The sequence below is a fragment of the Bombus fervidus genome, chromosome 14, assembly GCF_041682495.2.
Source record: "Bombus fervidus isolate BK054 chromosome 14, iyBomFerv1, whole genome shotgun sequence".
In the NCBI taxonomy this organism is placed as follows: Eukaryota; Metazoa; Arthropoda; class Insecta; order Hymenoptera; family Apidae; genus Bombus; species Bombus fervidus.
This window is the reverse complement of record NC_091530.1, coordinates 3,572,522-3,589,413: the sequence shown is the minus strand read 5'-3', so window position 1 is coordinate 3,589,413 and position 16,892 is coordinate 3,572,522. Positions and strand designations below refer to the sequence as shown.

General features: G+C 36.1%; 1 protein-coding gene and 1 long non-coding RNA gene across 12 annotated transcripts in view; one reads left to right on the top strand and one right to left on the bottom strand.

Moving 5' to 3' along the window:
• The window catches only part of Nrm (neuromusculin), a 427,671-nt gene that overhangs the window by 142,149 nt on the left and 268,630 nt on the right, over nt 1-16,892 (bottom strand). The gene's annotated exons all lie outside the window — the stretch shown is intronic.
• On the top strand, nt 1,488-7,623 carry LOC139994207 (uncharacterized). Its single transcript, XR_011801586.1, has 2 exons — nt 1,488-1,655; nt 6,377-7,623. It is a non-coding gene; the product is annotated as an uncharacterized lncRNA (long non-coding RNA).

Sequence of the window (16,892 nt, the reverse complement as noted above, 5' to 3'; positions counted from 1 at the left end):
CGAGCAGTTTCATTTCCGGAATTTCATAAAAAATTTGATTTGACAAGTTAAAGATCGCTATAATATTGCCTTCGGATGAACGGTGGCAATTATAGTCGTGAAAAGCTTATATCTCGGGTATTAACTTATCATTTTCTTGTCAGAACTTCGGTCTTCGTAACTCTCCACTGATCCTTGCTGATCTTTTTATTGTTCACGCGATTTTTCTTACCTCGGCAAATAAAGTTCGATCAAACCTGATTCCTGTCATCTACAAAAGTTCATATTGAATATTTTATATTAAAATTTGGATTAATTAAAATTACATTTTTTTTTTATTCGATCTAGTATATCGTTTAAGCATTTAGATAGTGTTTATTCAGAAATGGAAATAAAACTACGTTTAGATTAAAATTGGAACAACTTGCATATAATTAATTTTCCTATCGTTTAATTATTCTAAAAAAAAATTATACGATAACTACAAATAAAGACAAGTCCATTTTTACCGATCTTCTGATACTTCAATTTGCATAGGAAATAAAATCCCGTACAGAACAATAACATGAAAACGTAACTTAAAATGTAATGAACATAAAATATCTGCATAATTTCAGTACTTAACATGTTTCATAGTATTTTATGTGAGATTTACATTCCTACTCGCTAAAAAAAAAAAAAATCTTGTTTTATTCTCTTCATCCTCGCGGCGTTTACGACTTCAACTGTACAATTTATAAATCGTTTTGCATGAAAGTGCGATATACCGAGTTTATTTTTATCATTTCCTGCGTTTATCGGGTGTTGCTTGCAATGAATTTTTGAAACAAGATAGATCTGGCAGAAAAACGAAGAAGATATTTTCACAGTGCGTAGCAACTATAGAATCATCTCTTGACCTAATCCAACGAATTAAAGCTCATCGAAATGAAAATTATACGGACAAAAAGTACGACAAATCTGTTAATATCTTCATAATCGATACTTTCACTTCTACGTTATTTTATGGTTAAGAAGAAATATTTTCTTATAAAACACGTGTATCTATATTTTACTAACAAAAACATGTATTTAGTCGCAAAATCAAATGGAAACATAATTTTCACGCGGAATTCGTTGACAAGATATCGAATCTTAAATTTGTCCTTTTTATAAAATATGAGAAATGAGATTTGTCATGTTCGTCGTCTATCATCTTCAAATACCGTCGATAATACGAAGATGTCGATTAACGAGACATCGAAATGCTCGTCATCTATCTAAAACCTAATAAATTGGCTAATTCAGCAGTTATGGCTATTTTTGAAACACCCATAATCGCGATAACAACATCTCCATCGACTGGCAGGCATAACGCGTTCCTCCATGTTTCAGAACTACCATCATACAGAAAGATATTATCGCGTGGATAACGTGCATGTTTTCATTCTTGAAGAAGTAATTATGGAAATTCGCGATCGTACAATCACGACTTACGAATTTATAGCATTGCCTCGTTTTCCGTATACGGTTCATCTTGAGAAAAAGAAGATGATTCGTGCAGAGCTGCTCTATTCACGGTGTAATCAAAAGCTTGTCAACCGAACTTGCCTGTTCATCGAGTTCAATTTACATCGTACGTGTCCATATGCGCGGAGCAAAGCAGAAAATAGAGGATCGGACGAGATATATTAAAGGTATGCCGATGTAATTACTAGGTTCGCAATAGCGAAACGAGTTTTCTAATCAAATCGCGCGTGACCAAACAGATGGCCGTTTGTTAACACGGAATTTCTTTGCCTATTTTTTTTTTTTTCACCACATGTAATTTGTATTGTGGGATTCGTTCGTTGCGTGTCTCCTTTGAACGGATACACTCGGTGATATGTTTCATTGAATTGACACTGTTTGAAATACAGCGGAAGAAGCTTGTATATAAGGTTAATACGAGTTTATTCATTAAATAGGATATAGAAAGATAAAATATTATTAGTAAGTTAATTTTTATCGGACAGAGGTCCTTATCGATTCTCGCAAGTATCGAAAAAATGGTAAGAATATTTTTTGTACAAGCGGACGAGAGTGTATCATTCGGAAAAAACACGATAAATAAATGTTTTTTTGCTTTTTTATTTTTTGATTTCGATGTCATCCAATTGTTGAAATGAAAACGAAGTTAATATGATGGTCGAAAATCGAAATAATCTGTCAAATCGAAAGATATACATAACTCTTTAAAAAGGAAGACAAAAAAAAAAAAAGAAAGAAAAATGCGTGACAGATGCATGAATTTTTTTAATTTTGCAAAATCAACAAGAACATAACCAATCCTACGACGATCGAAATTTTTGAAATGTTCAAGAGGATGACAAAAAACACGAATTTCATCCAAAAATCAAATGAAAATACCAGTTTGACGACACAGGTATTGGTTGGGAACGTTTTGAACTTTAAAATTGCTCTTCCATAGAACGCGAAAAATATGGTTTATCGTGTATTTCCCCTGTGGCCATCGTATATTATTATGTTCGTTTATTTTTCACGCAGCCATCGAGGTCGAAATTCGTAAGAACTTCATGATTTTATCTAACCACTTTCTAAGCAAGTTACGAAATGATGCGTTTTACTATCGAAGAGAAGATTGGAAACGCGATTGCACGGATTTTTGCTTCCCCAAACGGGATCCTTGTCCCCGGAAGACATTGAAACGATCCACGGATATCCAGATTTTCGAAACTTTTCTATGCAATCTCGAGAGCCTCGATAACCCAAACACCGTGTTTTATCTAGGTATTTGGATTACTTCATTTTACAAGGGCTACACATTCCGAAAAAACGAGTAACGTTATCAACACCCTGGCCAACGTATTTATCCCTTTGACGTAATTTCCATCACTGTCGATTCAAGTGACATTTACATAATTTACCATTTCGAATTCTTAGTTATCGTTTACTATTAACAGGAAACAAAATTTAGTTGATTATCATCTCACTATCCATCCTCTAAGAATTATATCGCTCTCGAACTTTCTGTCGATAGTACATTAATAAAACATCGTCTATACTATCAAAGTGTACTTTACGGGCACAGGAGACAATATATCACGTACGACAGATTACAATCGCCTGACTTCTGAGTTGAAAACTCGTTCATCAGTTACTCGTCTAACGTAACACATACCTTTGCGGAACATGATAGACACATAATGATGCTTCTTATTAAAGCACGTCTTCCAAGTTTATCTTTAACCTACATTTTTTTTAACTTTTTCCTTCTTTTCTTTTTTTGTTACCTTGCAGCTTTCAATGTTGGATATTCTCCTGTTTTATAGGTTGCAACTGTGGTCGCGGAGTTAATGGACTATGGTTAAAAACGTATTCGTTTTCAGCACCGTCATTACAATGTTTTGTTATCGTCGAAACTTCGATAAATGACGGTGTTTCTTGCGCGCGAACTACAGCCTGGCATTCGCGGCTCATCAGATCGGATAAAATTGCAAGTAGCGTAAAGAAAATCAGTGGAAATGATCATGCTGTAATATATATCGTGAATCCAGGTAAAAACTCAGCTAATTACGCCGGTATTAATTAACCCCTTAATGACAATGGCTGTTCGATTCAGAGCTGAAATTTTATGATACTTCTTTATCGACTTTCTTGTCGGTTTATACACAAACCTTCCTTCCATTGATTTTGAGTTTATTGGAAATTCACGAGTTTATAATATTAACTGCTAATTAGTTAGATAATACTTTGATAAATTTCCTTCAAACAATATACCGAGGTTTCCAATTAACGGTCATCGAAGTTCGTATATTATTCAATGCTTTTTCATACAGATATGTACTTACGATGGTCAAATTTTGGTTTCGTCTTAATCGTAATTAACGAACGAACGATCTGTAACGGTGATTGATAATGGTCGATAAAAGAAAATTTAGAAAACGAGCAATAGCGATAAAGCGGCAACGACAAAATTTTATCAAATATTTTTTTCTTATTTCCACTTATGAATTATGCTCCTCTGTTTTATATAGGAATTACTGGTTACTGTATAAAGCTATAAAAATTACCGATACTCATATACGCACATGCTTTTATTCAACTTTATTTTATCCTCTGTATTGCATGATTTTTCTATAGAAAAATAAAAAGAAAAAAAAAATGTTTCTATAGAAAAATTCATCGATGAGAGAAAATTAAAAAATTGGAATATTTCTATTTAGTAGGATTAAATGTTGATAGATGTTAAATATTTGATATAAAAATAAGAAGACTGATACGACTTACCATGATGAAATATTTATAAAATATAGCAAAGCTGAGGCGGATAATCGCTGCTTACCTGAAACAAAAAATAAAAAGTAACGTCATTTCAGGATCATCGTATTAACTGAATTTCACGAAAACTTAAAGAAGATACAGGTATTCTAGTTTTGCATGAAATCGAGCAGTTTTCGAAAGACTAATTTTTCCACGGAAACGAAGACAAAACAGCGAGCGGCTGTTTTCAACAGCCGTGTAATAACCGCATGATTATACTTATGACTTTAGTTCACTTCGCGTTTGTATTCGGTAGCGCTTCGCCGCTGAAAATAATAATAGTTCACAAACTGCATTGAACTATAGTCGTTCTCGCAAATTTTCGGCTTACCCTTGCTGCTTTCAACGACTTCGCGCACAAAGGGAACGATTCTATTGCAATTTCGGTTGGCAAATGGGGGTCGACGTTCGTTCTATTTAAAACTAGCCAGATGCAACAGAGAAAAATCTGCGAGAAGTGAATTATTTCAACGTGTTTATAGAATTATTCGCTAATCTCGTGTGTCGTAAAGAAAGTCAAGTTATTCTATAAAACGACAAAGATTTAGTTTAAAAAATTGTTTGACATAAATTTGAGATATTTTTCAACGTTAGAAAAATACAATTGCGTGGAAAATGACAGAGAGAACGCAGCAGAGTTAAATTAACGAATGTCCTATGATTTATGGACGAGAATTAATTAACTACGAGCGGTGTGCACCTGTCTAAGAATAGTCTTTGACGTATTATACGGCTTCGATGTATGCTACGCCAGTATTGCTACGGCCTCAGCTGCGAATAGGTTAAACAGCAAAATGTTTCCTTGTCCCGTTTCTCTAGTTTAAATTAATATTTTATTTCAACAGGAAATATAGAATCACGTCTTGCATGTTTACATTTAATTCGCAACCACGCACAGTCACCGAGTTTGTACGTCCACTCGGTATCTTTATACTTGTTCTCTGTCTTTCGATTCTGACGAGAGCGCGTTGTTATCCTATACACAGAATATATTATTTCTCTGTTGTTTGAACGCTCCGATTTACAGAGGAAATAGAGGTTCTGGCTTGAAATGGTAGTATACAATCTTTTATAAGATCAGTCGAACGAAATCGGATGGATAAACGTTCCCGGTTTATCGATCGATGTGTTCTTCGTTTTAATGGAAGAATGTTCTCTTAATTTACTACACGCATTTAAAATTCACTTTGCATCTTATTTTTTAAACGAGGAGAAATTACGCGAAGTACATTCAGTTCCATAAATACAAATACTCGTAACTTGTGTTCTTCAGATAACCTGGTTAACATCGGGCGGACAATGAATAAGACTGCGACAAGAGCGAGCAAGTAATCGCTCGAGAGATTAACCTACAACCAAAGATAAGCCAGAATCTAGAATAAGCCTTTCTTATTCGAAACTGTTGAAGTGGTCATCATTTCTAAGAAAACTCTACATCTGGTCTTTTAGTTTTCTCAAGCACTGAAGCCATCGACAGTGTATAGACAAAAGACTGGGTCGAAGGCAGACCATAAACAGCACACAGGCAACGTTGGCTTCAGGGTTTTCAGTCATAGGGTAGCACTGCTAGCGTGCGGATCTGGATCAGCTCATATTATATTCCGATTTGTATTTACACTTTAGTTTTTAAAATATATATTTTCTACCTTGCAATTTATCCACGCGTTCCTTTGCATTCACATACATCTAATAACCTCAACAGAAACGTTGTCTCTTTTGGTAAATCAAGCTTAAAAAATAAATCATTGACGAATATAGAAATGAAGTAAGATCGATCGATGAACGCGTCTAATTAGAAGTTAGCTGATAACGTGTATACGTGTATCCAACGAATATTCAATCTTTCTAGCGAATATTCGCTTGTCAATAGCAGGAACAAATCGAAATATGAAACCTTTGATCATCTGTCTCGTTTCTAAAAAAAAAAAAAAAAATCTATATTAAAATATGAAATTACAAGTAAAAGTTTAGTTAGAAATTATATTCGAGTACGCGTGTACTCGACGAATCCTTAATCAAAATTTTCTCGAAGAGAGACGAGGCTTCGAACGAATAAATTTTATTTCTTATATCATCGATTCATCTCTGCTTGCAGAATGATCTTTCGCCCAGTTGTGTCATCTGTCCTTAGACATCCTGTACAGAGGGAAAGCCCACAGCATTAGAAGCTTTTCGGAGGATCGTGGTGATTCGCGGTCGCACAGACATTAAAATGTAAAGTAAGCCTCGGTGGCGAGAAACGAGCTTCGCCCTGCACAGCACCTGCAGATAACGACGCCCTATCACGGAGCCAGAAAAACTTATCGACCTCGGATGCTGCGACGTCCTGTGTGCTTAACCCGTTTCGGAATTATACAAATTGCGAGCACATTAGCATACGAACCGATGGAGACGACGCCACGCAATGTGGTGAACTGTACCGGAGACGTGGAATAAAACTAAAAAGCCGAACGATAGATCTCAGAAAATGAATATTTGTACTCTATGGTTTACGTCGCTGGCGACAAGAAATGGTGAGCGCGATGTTAGATGAAAATGTATGTTAAAATTTTTAGGATTCATGGTAACGCGGTACGAAGGGAAAAAAGAACAGAGAGAAACGAGCGGACGACGAAAATGATGGTTGCCGCTGTAAAAAGGCTTGGAAAAGATATGACTACATGCATGAGGATATTTAAAGAGGAATTAAGTAAATCTGGAAAATTATTGAGGTATTATTGAAATTATTATTGAAGAATTTTTATCAGACCAGGATCCTCTCGCATAAAAATTTGTCAACTAATAATATCGATGAATCTCACTGAATCACAGGTTACAGACTCTTCTTTCATAGGTTTACATCGAAGAGAATAATCAGGTGATTTGTCATTTGCAAGATTCGTTTGTAGAATTTGTATTTTTCTATGTACTGTGTGCAATTTGCGTGTACAAATAAAAATCTTATTTATTATATTTGAATTGTAACAGGTGGTTATTACAAGAATGACCAATATTGCAAGAGGAATTAAGAGCCTAAAAGAATAGTCGAAAATTTTCCGGTATTCATTAACGCGAATGCTTGGTCGATATAAATGAATCGCACAGATGAATCCATTCAGAGTAAATGCGGATTTTCTGCTTGAATGTTAACTATTCATTTAGATTTCGCTGTTCATATTTCTTTCATATTTCTGTGCTTCTTTTCGTATAAAACTGGAAGAAAAATTATCAACGTGATATTTTAATAATTCGTATTCGATTGACACGCGACAAGCTCTACGTAGACTAATTAATTGCTGTAAATGCTTCGTAACTTTGAGAAATAATTAAGTAAGATCTGCCATATGATTGACAACTGTAAAACATTTTTTTTAAATTCTAAATTAATCCTTTTTCCAACCCCTTGAATAAATAAGTAAAATAAATAATAAATAAACTAAATGTCCCGCGATTTATGAAATGTCCTATTTTCGCTGATTCATCGAACCTTGTAAAAAGGTGCAGCGTGTACAGATAAATATCCGATAGAGAATGAACATCGATGGAACGCGTAACTAATTTATAGAAGGGAAGTGGATAAACGAAAAGTTATATTGTTCGAATACGGATTTTGTCTTGAACAATTAAACGGAAGGAAATTAAGAATGGGGCGGTCAATTTGCTCGATCGATTTAAAACGAACAATAATCTATCTCTTAATAATCTATCCCTTAATAACTAGAAACGTTATTACTTGGACTAGTAGGTTTTGATTTTGCAAACGATTCATAGTGGACCATATTCTGTTCCAGTTTGTCCACAGCGTAACGCTCGATACTGGTACGAAAATTGAACGATTCTGTTAGAATTATCTTTGAAAATACCGGCGTGTTTCGAGTTTTCTATACTTGATTGAACATTAAACAAACGAAAATTAATTTGGCCCGCTTGTTCTCACGAATTGGGTTAGCGTTCGGAGTGTAATACTCGGACGACGCGAGAAATTTTCAAAGAGAAATTTCCATGAACAGGATACAAGTAATTTCGTTTCTTCCGTGTAATTGGAATTTCAAAAAGGAATAGGTTAATGGTGGGAAAATGATTATTAAGAATTGTCGGAAAGACTACGAACTTTACAAACAATCTTCTTAACAGTTTCGTATTTATCCTTATATCTCAATAACCGACTCGAACAATGTGTTAAAATCAACATTCCTTAAAAATGAATACATTTTTAATGAAAAATCTTACAGGCGATACAGCTATATTTTTTTTGACAACGAATGTATTAGCCGTTTAACATTGGAACAGTTCTTTAATTTTTCAAATTTTGTAGTTTTAAAACCGAGCATCTTTAGAGATAAATCCTAAAAAAAATATGTGACGAATATATATCTATCAAATTGCCAAAAGCGCTTTGCCAAGAAAGTAAAACCTGAATTCTAAACTATCATAAAAATACGAATTAAAATAAAGTTTTCCAAATAATTAAGTATATTGAATTAGGATCAAATGTATTTTAATTTATCCATATTTCAAGCCATATCATCGAATCGTGTTCCGAATGTCCGTGAATTCATTGCAAGTATTCGAACACCACCGAGATAGGCGTAACTGCACTCATCTCTATCCTTCGATCGGTTCATCCCCGTGATTCGATACAACCGGCGTGCTCGTGATCGCGTTAAAATCGCATCAATGGCGGAGCACGAGATCATGTTCGCGGAACGAACGAAATTCGAGTGAAAAGCCGCCGATGAAAGTAATCGAAGCGCTATCATCGCGAGGTGCATTTGAGCCGTACCATTGAGAATCCGATGAATCGATGGCTGAGGGAGACGAAACATGGAAGAGAGAACGAACGAACGTGAATAAAACCGCTTCTGTTCGCATCTCCCTTCGACTCACCGCTCCATAGTCACTCGATTACTCGTTGACACATATTCTGTTAACGAGTTTATCGATGTGTCTCCATACGACAAGACGATTGGCGCAATTAAATGTTAATGGAGCGGGGAGCGTACCACTTCAATCGTTCCTCATGAGCGTGTTTTCTCTCTTTTTCTTCCTCTTCCTCTCTCTCTCTCTCTCTCTCCTTTACTTAGAGTTTCTCTATTCGATCGAGCACGGCAATTGCACGCTGTAACGCGATTAAATAAGACGTTTCACGGTGGTGTTTCACGATAAAAGCGACTCTGGTGACGACTCTAACGAGGGGAGGAGTCGCCGAGTTCTCAGGATGGTAAAGCGATTCTTAAAGTTCGTGATGTTCTCGTCCAGTGTCTCACGGCTGGCTAACTTGCCGAGGATTTTGCATTTTCGTTTGAAATTCAAGTAATTGTGAGAGATAGGAAGCTTGCAAGGAGGAGAAACGTCGGAAAAATGCGAGAGAAAAGCGTGCTTGTATTTTAGTTTTCTTCCTTTTCCTTTTTCTTGTCCTTACTTTTTTTCAGCATTATTCTTGTAAGAAGAAATAATAGAGATAAATTGAGTTCAGCCGTTGTTATTTGAGCTCTTCGCGTTGATCAACTACATAAACTGAGAAGTAGAAAGAAACAGATAATGTTGCAGACATAGCTTTCTAAACACCTTTTAAAATTTATAATTATTTATGTCATCTTCTTGCGATGAATAAATTTATGGAAAAGTCATCCGTCTTATTTTAGTATTGGATATTATTCGTGTACTTAGAAAGTTAATAAAAAATAATGGACTGCATCGATTTGGCTTTTGAGAGGTTCGTTTACAGGACAGTCTGATCGAGCCTTGTGAGTATATCCTATAGATTCATGTAAGAGAAACACGCGTAAAATTTTATTTAAAAAGTTCGAATAAAAATACGAAATGTAAAAGACGGTATATTTTGGTCCTCGATGTTGATTGATCTCGCGTCACTAAAATTTTATGTATAGAACATTTCGAACGAAATTGTATACCACGCAAGTATCGATTTGTGAGTTGAAATGACGTGATGTTTTGATTAATCCATTGAAATGGAAAATCAAAATAAACTGTACAGAATAATACATTCAACTTTTTACCTTTGTCTGTCTTGTATTCGTGAGTATTGACAGTTAAGGATTACCATTTATAGTCAATATATTCTTACGTTTTATCACAACAGCCAAAAATCGTACTCGTGAAATGTATATTTTAGCGTTACGATATTGATGCATACAAATATACAATTAGCATAAGAAAAAATATATGACAAGGCGAATGGGTTAACAGGAAGAATAATAAATTTTCGACAGAACAATTATAGTAAATTGCAAGTTCTGACTAATTATAATATTTCTTTCTCACCATAATGCCGTTTGTTTCTTGACAATTTCTCGAAGTGGAATTTCATGTTTCCATAAAAGGGAATTCAAAGGAGCTTAAAGTGATTCGTAGCAGGCAGTGTCCACGTGTTTGCAAAACTGTTTCAAGTATTAATTAGCGAAGTATCTTCAAAAGTAGAGAGAAGCACTCGAGAGGCTTATTGAGAATTTAAACACGAAGTCTTCTTAGGCACTAGGGGTAGCTGGACCACCCGCAGTCTTCTTAGACATAGTAATTTCTTACAGATATTTCATACTTCCCGTATACTTTTCGCGTACCAGGATCTACCATTCGCTCTTCCAGCATCTACCGAATAATTAAGGAAGCTACTTCACCGAGTTTTCTTCTACAAAAAAAAAAAAAAAAAAAAAAGAACATGATATCCTTGTCGCGATAACAAATTACTTTAGAATATTACTTCTCCTAGAGACGTTTTTCAAAAGTCCTTTCAAAGCTAACGTCGTTATAATCGTTAAACGATACAGGATGTTAACATCTTTTTAGTTTAACTCCGCCGATATGTTTTATAAATACAGATAAGAGTAACACGATACCTGAGCTTTCTCCATTTCGAGATGTTCTTATCTTATCTTCGAAAGGCTAATGATTAGTTTAATATATCCCACCTCATAAATTTATCCAAATACAATCCAGCAAACGTTTACACGGTCAAAGACCAACAACGAAATCCAACTCACGATTAAACATGTGTAACGTTTTTGCGATACGCCGGCAGCTACATAGGCTGAGAGGGATCTCGGTGGATGTTTCACGCGTTCAAACCGTACCTATCTAATTTCTTAACACAAAAGCGAGATTATAATACACGGGAATGCGAGAGAAAGATACGACGACCTGGTTAAGTATAGTAGCAAGATGAGCGACTTCGTGCAGCCTTCCTGGATGCACTGCTTCCAGCCTTGTGGATGTTTGTTTGGAGTATTCCTGGATGCCTATGCTTCTTGAACGTATTATTCAAGAACATCAGGATGATACTGCATTTTGCTAGTTTTTTCTCTTTTTTTACCTTCTTATACCATCTGTTTAAACAAGCACGGCCGCACCAATCAGCGATGCGTATGATCGAACGCAATGGTTTTACGATCTTGATTACTCGTTATGCTTCGTACGTGCAAGCGTGTCTAGCTTGGAGCTTATTTTACCTATACCGTTACGCTATACCATATTGCGCTATTTACACGTCTTCCTTACAAGATATACACACACGCTACAAATGAAATTTATTCGCGCGGATCAGGCGCAACGTGATTCATCCGTGGTATTACACGATCGATATCGTGTCTGGCGAATTTTGTAATAAGAAATAAACGATCGGGTGGGAGGTGTATTTACATTTCGATTTTGCCAGTTACGACTACAAAGAGCGGTTAAGGTGGATGAAAATGATTAAACAGAGAAATATTGCGGCGCCTGTTTATCTACGTTGTTGCGTGTTTCGATTCTAAAGAGAAAATAATCGCATCTAAGCCGTTGCTGGCCACCGTAGTTGAGCAGTTTTTCAGACGGAGCTTAAATCTAAGCTCAAGGGAAATCCCCTGTGTCCATGGCGTTCGAATCGGATTCGTGAGTGTGCCGGTTAAAGCCTCCTCGTTTAAAGCCGGCTGAAATTGATCTTTATTCGCGAATCAGTAATGGCGGCTCGCGTAAATATTCCAGTTCGCGAATGCTGTACTTTTTTCCTGCCAGATACTGGCAACGATGGTGCACGATTATATTCGCTTCGCACTGGATTTCCGTTTCTTTATTTTGCTTCAACCATAATGTACAACTTCGCCGTTTCAATGTTACGTAATGTGACCAGCTTTTTCTTGATATTCATTAACGTAATTTCAGGTTGACAGAGGTTTAAGTGGAAATTATCTTGATCTACACGATCTGGGTGAACAACTGTGTTCTCGTTTTTGCTTAACAAGTGCCTAATTAATTGTACACTCCCCCATGTGGAATATATAACACGCGCTTACTAAGGTACGACGTAAATTCGATGAACGTTCAAGTCTATTTTATGAAAATGTATTTATAATATTCGATTTCTGTACAGTTGCCAGAGGAAATACGGTAGTTTTAGTTATTATTATTGTTTCGAAAATTAAAAGCGATTTTATTAAATAGAATTTCCGATTCTTCGACGAATCGGTGCCTCTCCGATCTTGCAAAGTTGTATATTTAGCATTAAAGTACATTCCAAATAAATATTTCTTATTTTATTCTTATTTTTACTACTATTTGACCGATCATTCTTAGATCTTCATCACTGACAACACGTCAAGTAAATTAAATGAAACTTTTGAATCAATTTTCAATCTTCTATTTTCCGAGATCTGCCTCTATCCTCTATCAATCTCTCTAGAAAAAAAAAAAAAAAAAAAAAAGAAACAGATTGAACGTTTTAAAAAAAGCAAGCATAGGAACGATTTTTCAATCCAAACATGAAAATGCAAAACCAAAATACGCTTCTTAAAAGAATTCCACCCCTGGTATACCGAGGGAAATATCATCACGTTTAATCAAACGATCTCGGATCTCTCGAATCTCCAAAAAGCTTTCTTCGAAGAGGGCGAAGGCACGATCGAAGCAGAGTACACGCGAGTTGGCCTGCAGCGGCCCAATAACGAGATTATTATTCGCGGTGGGGCGCGTTGAACAAAGGGAACCCGGAGAAGGGTGGATTCTTCGCGACGCGACGCGACGTCACCCGGCTCGACGATTCGATCGCTGATAAATCTCGTTCCTCCCCTTTGAAGAAACACATTTCCGTCATCAACTGCGTCTCCTTTCACGTTAGACGCCACGATTTCCGACGTGAAAGGACAATACACACCGCTTTGCCTTGCTATTGATCGGCTGCATACTTTACAGTCATCCCTTTTGTGCTCCTTCATTTCGCTTTCGCGCGCTTCTTCACGACCCTATAAGAAGAGGATACACGCCCATACGTGTATGTGTATACAGGGTGATTCATAAGAAAATCGAATAACTTTATCGGTACGCCTGTTAGGTCACCGAAGAACACCATACGCGTCATAGATCTTCGTACATTTGTTTCTGATTTATTTCAAAAGATAGACTTTGTTCACTCGTTATTTCTTTCTTTTTTTTTTTCTTCTTTTCATTCGTATATGTTAAAAGTGATGTTCAAAATGTTCATACCGGTCTTTCTTCCTAAATGTATTAAATTTTTTTACGATTTGCCAATCGGTGAAAATCTTCTGTGAAGAATGAATTATCTGCAAAAATAGAAGCAAGACCCATATATTCAAGAAATAAATGAAAAGGGAGATTACGAAATACACTAGCGGACATACTGATAAAGTTATTCGGTTTCCTTCTGAGACACCCTGTATGTTAAACATACGTAGCTTTACTTATTGTTAAAGGGCAATAGGCGTGTGCACCAGGTCGTGGAAAGAGCTGAAATGATTCTACCTCCCACCACTGACAGGATATTAGGCCGCAATGATGTAAACGCTGAAAGGCTGTTCGTTCGCGCCTCGCTCTAATTTCAACTCAACTTTTTCAAAGGTGCATTCACCACGTTAAAAGGATTAAGAAAAATGTGCTCGAATAGGATCGCGCCACAAAAACCGGAGGAAACCCGGACTTTTTTCATAGGTCCCTTTGCCGAAAGGTTCGCCGTCTCTCTCTTTCTCTTTCTCTCTCTTTCTCTCTCTCTCTCCGTGATACAATAACATGGAAACGAGGAATATCACGGGATTTAAATGAATACGACGGTTCGGATTTTAGCGAACGTGTGATGTTGATGGAGATAGGAATTTTGATAGAATTTTGTTAATTAATAATGGGCTTTAGATCAATATTTTGAAGTGACATTTCCATGATGTATTCAACTGTGTTTCCATGATTTTCACATTGGGATTATCATACTTCCCAAAATGACCGTTTTATGCGCTTCTCTTCTACAACGCTTTTAACGAAAGTAATGACTTTTATTGAGATTGAAATATTATGATACAGTTTTAACGATAATTATTTTCGTAGAATTATATATTTACGTTGGTTATTTTGGTATTAAGCCATTGCTTCGTCATTACTTTTTCAGCGCGGTTTTATCTTCTTAACGTTTTGGTGTTTTACATTTTTCCCTATATTTTACATTTTGCAGCATACTATTTTATTATACATGTGAAGCATGTATAGTTCTCTTAACTGTTCTCCGTTAATTTTTCAGAACGAAATTACCGCCAACTTTTCGAATTTATTCAGAAGCAATTGTGACGAATTCGTCATCTTCGATTTTATCCCTGCGCGCGACCGGTTAGAGAAAAAGCATCGAAGGGAAATTCTTTTCATCAATAACGTTTCATACCTTCATCCGGCATCAGAATCTAAAAATCCAAGGACGTTCCAATGGTAAATCGTAAAAGCGTCGCGCGTTTTTCTTCGACGCGATCAAAGAAGGAAGAATTTTAGAAGAGTTTGACCGAAAATGAAGGCACATTTCGGTAAAGTCTTGCAACACACCGGTAACATGCAATATTTTCAGCAATATTTTAGCCAACCCAATAATCGATATATTCGAAATACATTTCTCTCAGAGATATTTACTAATACTTATTTATAAGAATATTCCTCTCCGTACAGCATTATGAAAAAAAAAAGACTATAATAATATATTCTAATAAAACGCACACGGATAGGCAGCAGCGAAGTGCTCTTCCTTCACTTTTAACACATTCACGACACATTTTATGAACTCTCCGCGTCAGTCCTTAAAAACAAGAACGCGCAAATCTCCGGAGTAATCTACCAGGAAATACGGTTTACCTTTCACAAACACGCGATTCTACGTCGCGATGAGGTCAGCCGTAGTTTGAAAGAAAGTCGACACGTGTTTTATTATTAATTTTAATCTGCTACTTCGTACACTTTCGCAGCTTGTAAGACAACAAACGTGTTTTTTTCCTTCGGTTCCCTTAAGGGAACCACGAACTAATCGTTAGTATGGGGAATTTATGAAGTTTTATAGATTAATCAACGTTGGTGGCGCGGATATGCGTTTCAGGGACAGATTGGCGAGGCCTCGAAAATTGCGAGATGAAGTTTTGAAGAATGCCAAACCCGGGAAATATCATAGAACGGTAGGTAGAAAAATGGATGCAAATAAATGTGACGATCTAGGAAGAGGGGCAGAGCATTTTTATGAGATACAAATACGTTATTTAAATGGTGATGCATCCTAGGAAATAATGCAGAAATATGCGGGACGAAGGAAAGCATTTTTTTGCATCAAATTATCCGGTGAGTTATGACAAACAGAGCGTGTAAATACCTTCCGAGATTGAAAGACAAGGAGAAGATGTATAATATACGATTTACTTATCATTTGACTGTGTGATAAAATAGCGAAAAATCTACAACGAATCGTTTGAAAACCGATCGTCTTTGCTCAAAATTTCTTGTATTTTTGGCATTAAATGTATAAATACAAAAAGTGCATACCATTAACATATCACGAGCGATAAATATGGATAATGACGTTGCGTATGATGTCTACGTTGCTCGAATCTTTATGCAAATTCATATCTCTATGAGCACAGTTGAAGAAACGCAATTTAAATTTTATAACGAGTGATTTGCTTAATGTTATTCCGAGAAGAGAAAAGGTACTCCTCGAACCGGGAATATTTTAAAAAATCAGTGAAAAAAAAAAAAAACGTAGCACGTAGAAATTTTGTCTAAAATCAGAAAATATGCAAACGTATAGCAGTGAAAAATCGTACGGTTCTATTTACATTGGATTTTTGCGTCGCGTCGATGGCGCATGAATTATTGACGCGTGTGAATGCACGCGCGACTGTTCGAAATGTCATCAGACGGCAAGTAACGCGACAGGCTTTCTGGGGTGGAAAAACTTTATTAACTGTGTAATGGAAATTAATAGTAAAATTGCCGGTCAAAGAGAAAGCATTATAGTCGGCTCTCAAATAAATTGAACTGTGCACGTCGCGAAAAGGCCCCCGCATAAAAGCCTTATTAGCGTAATACTTGGGCATTAACAGGGGGATCGGCCTGAAAATTTTATCACGTGTATTTCCCTCGGCACGAAATCGATCGAAATTATTCCATGGCGTTTATGCGAAGCTCTTTACATATACCAAAATATATCGAATCAAGTGTTGAATTTTTCATGATCTCTCTAATCGATATCGCAACAAGTTTCGTTTGTTCTTCCAACTTTCAAGAAGATTCAAAAATACGTAGAGAAGATAAACGACTCTACGATATAAACGAATACGAAAATATTCGAACATTGGTGGATGCCTTCTATGAATATATTACGTGTGTTA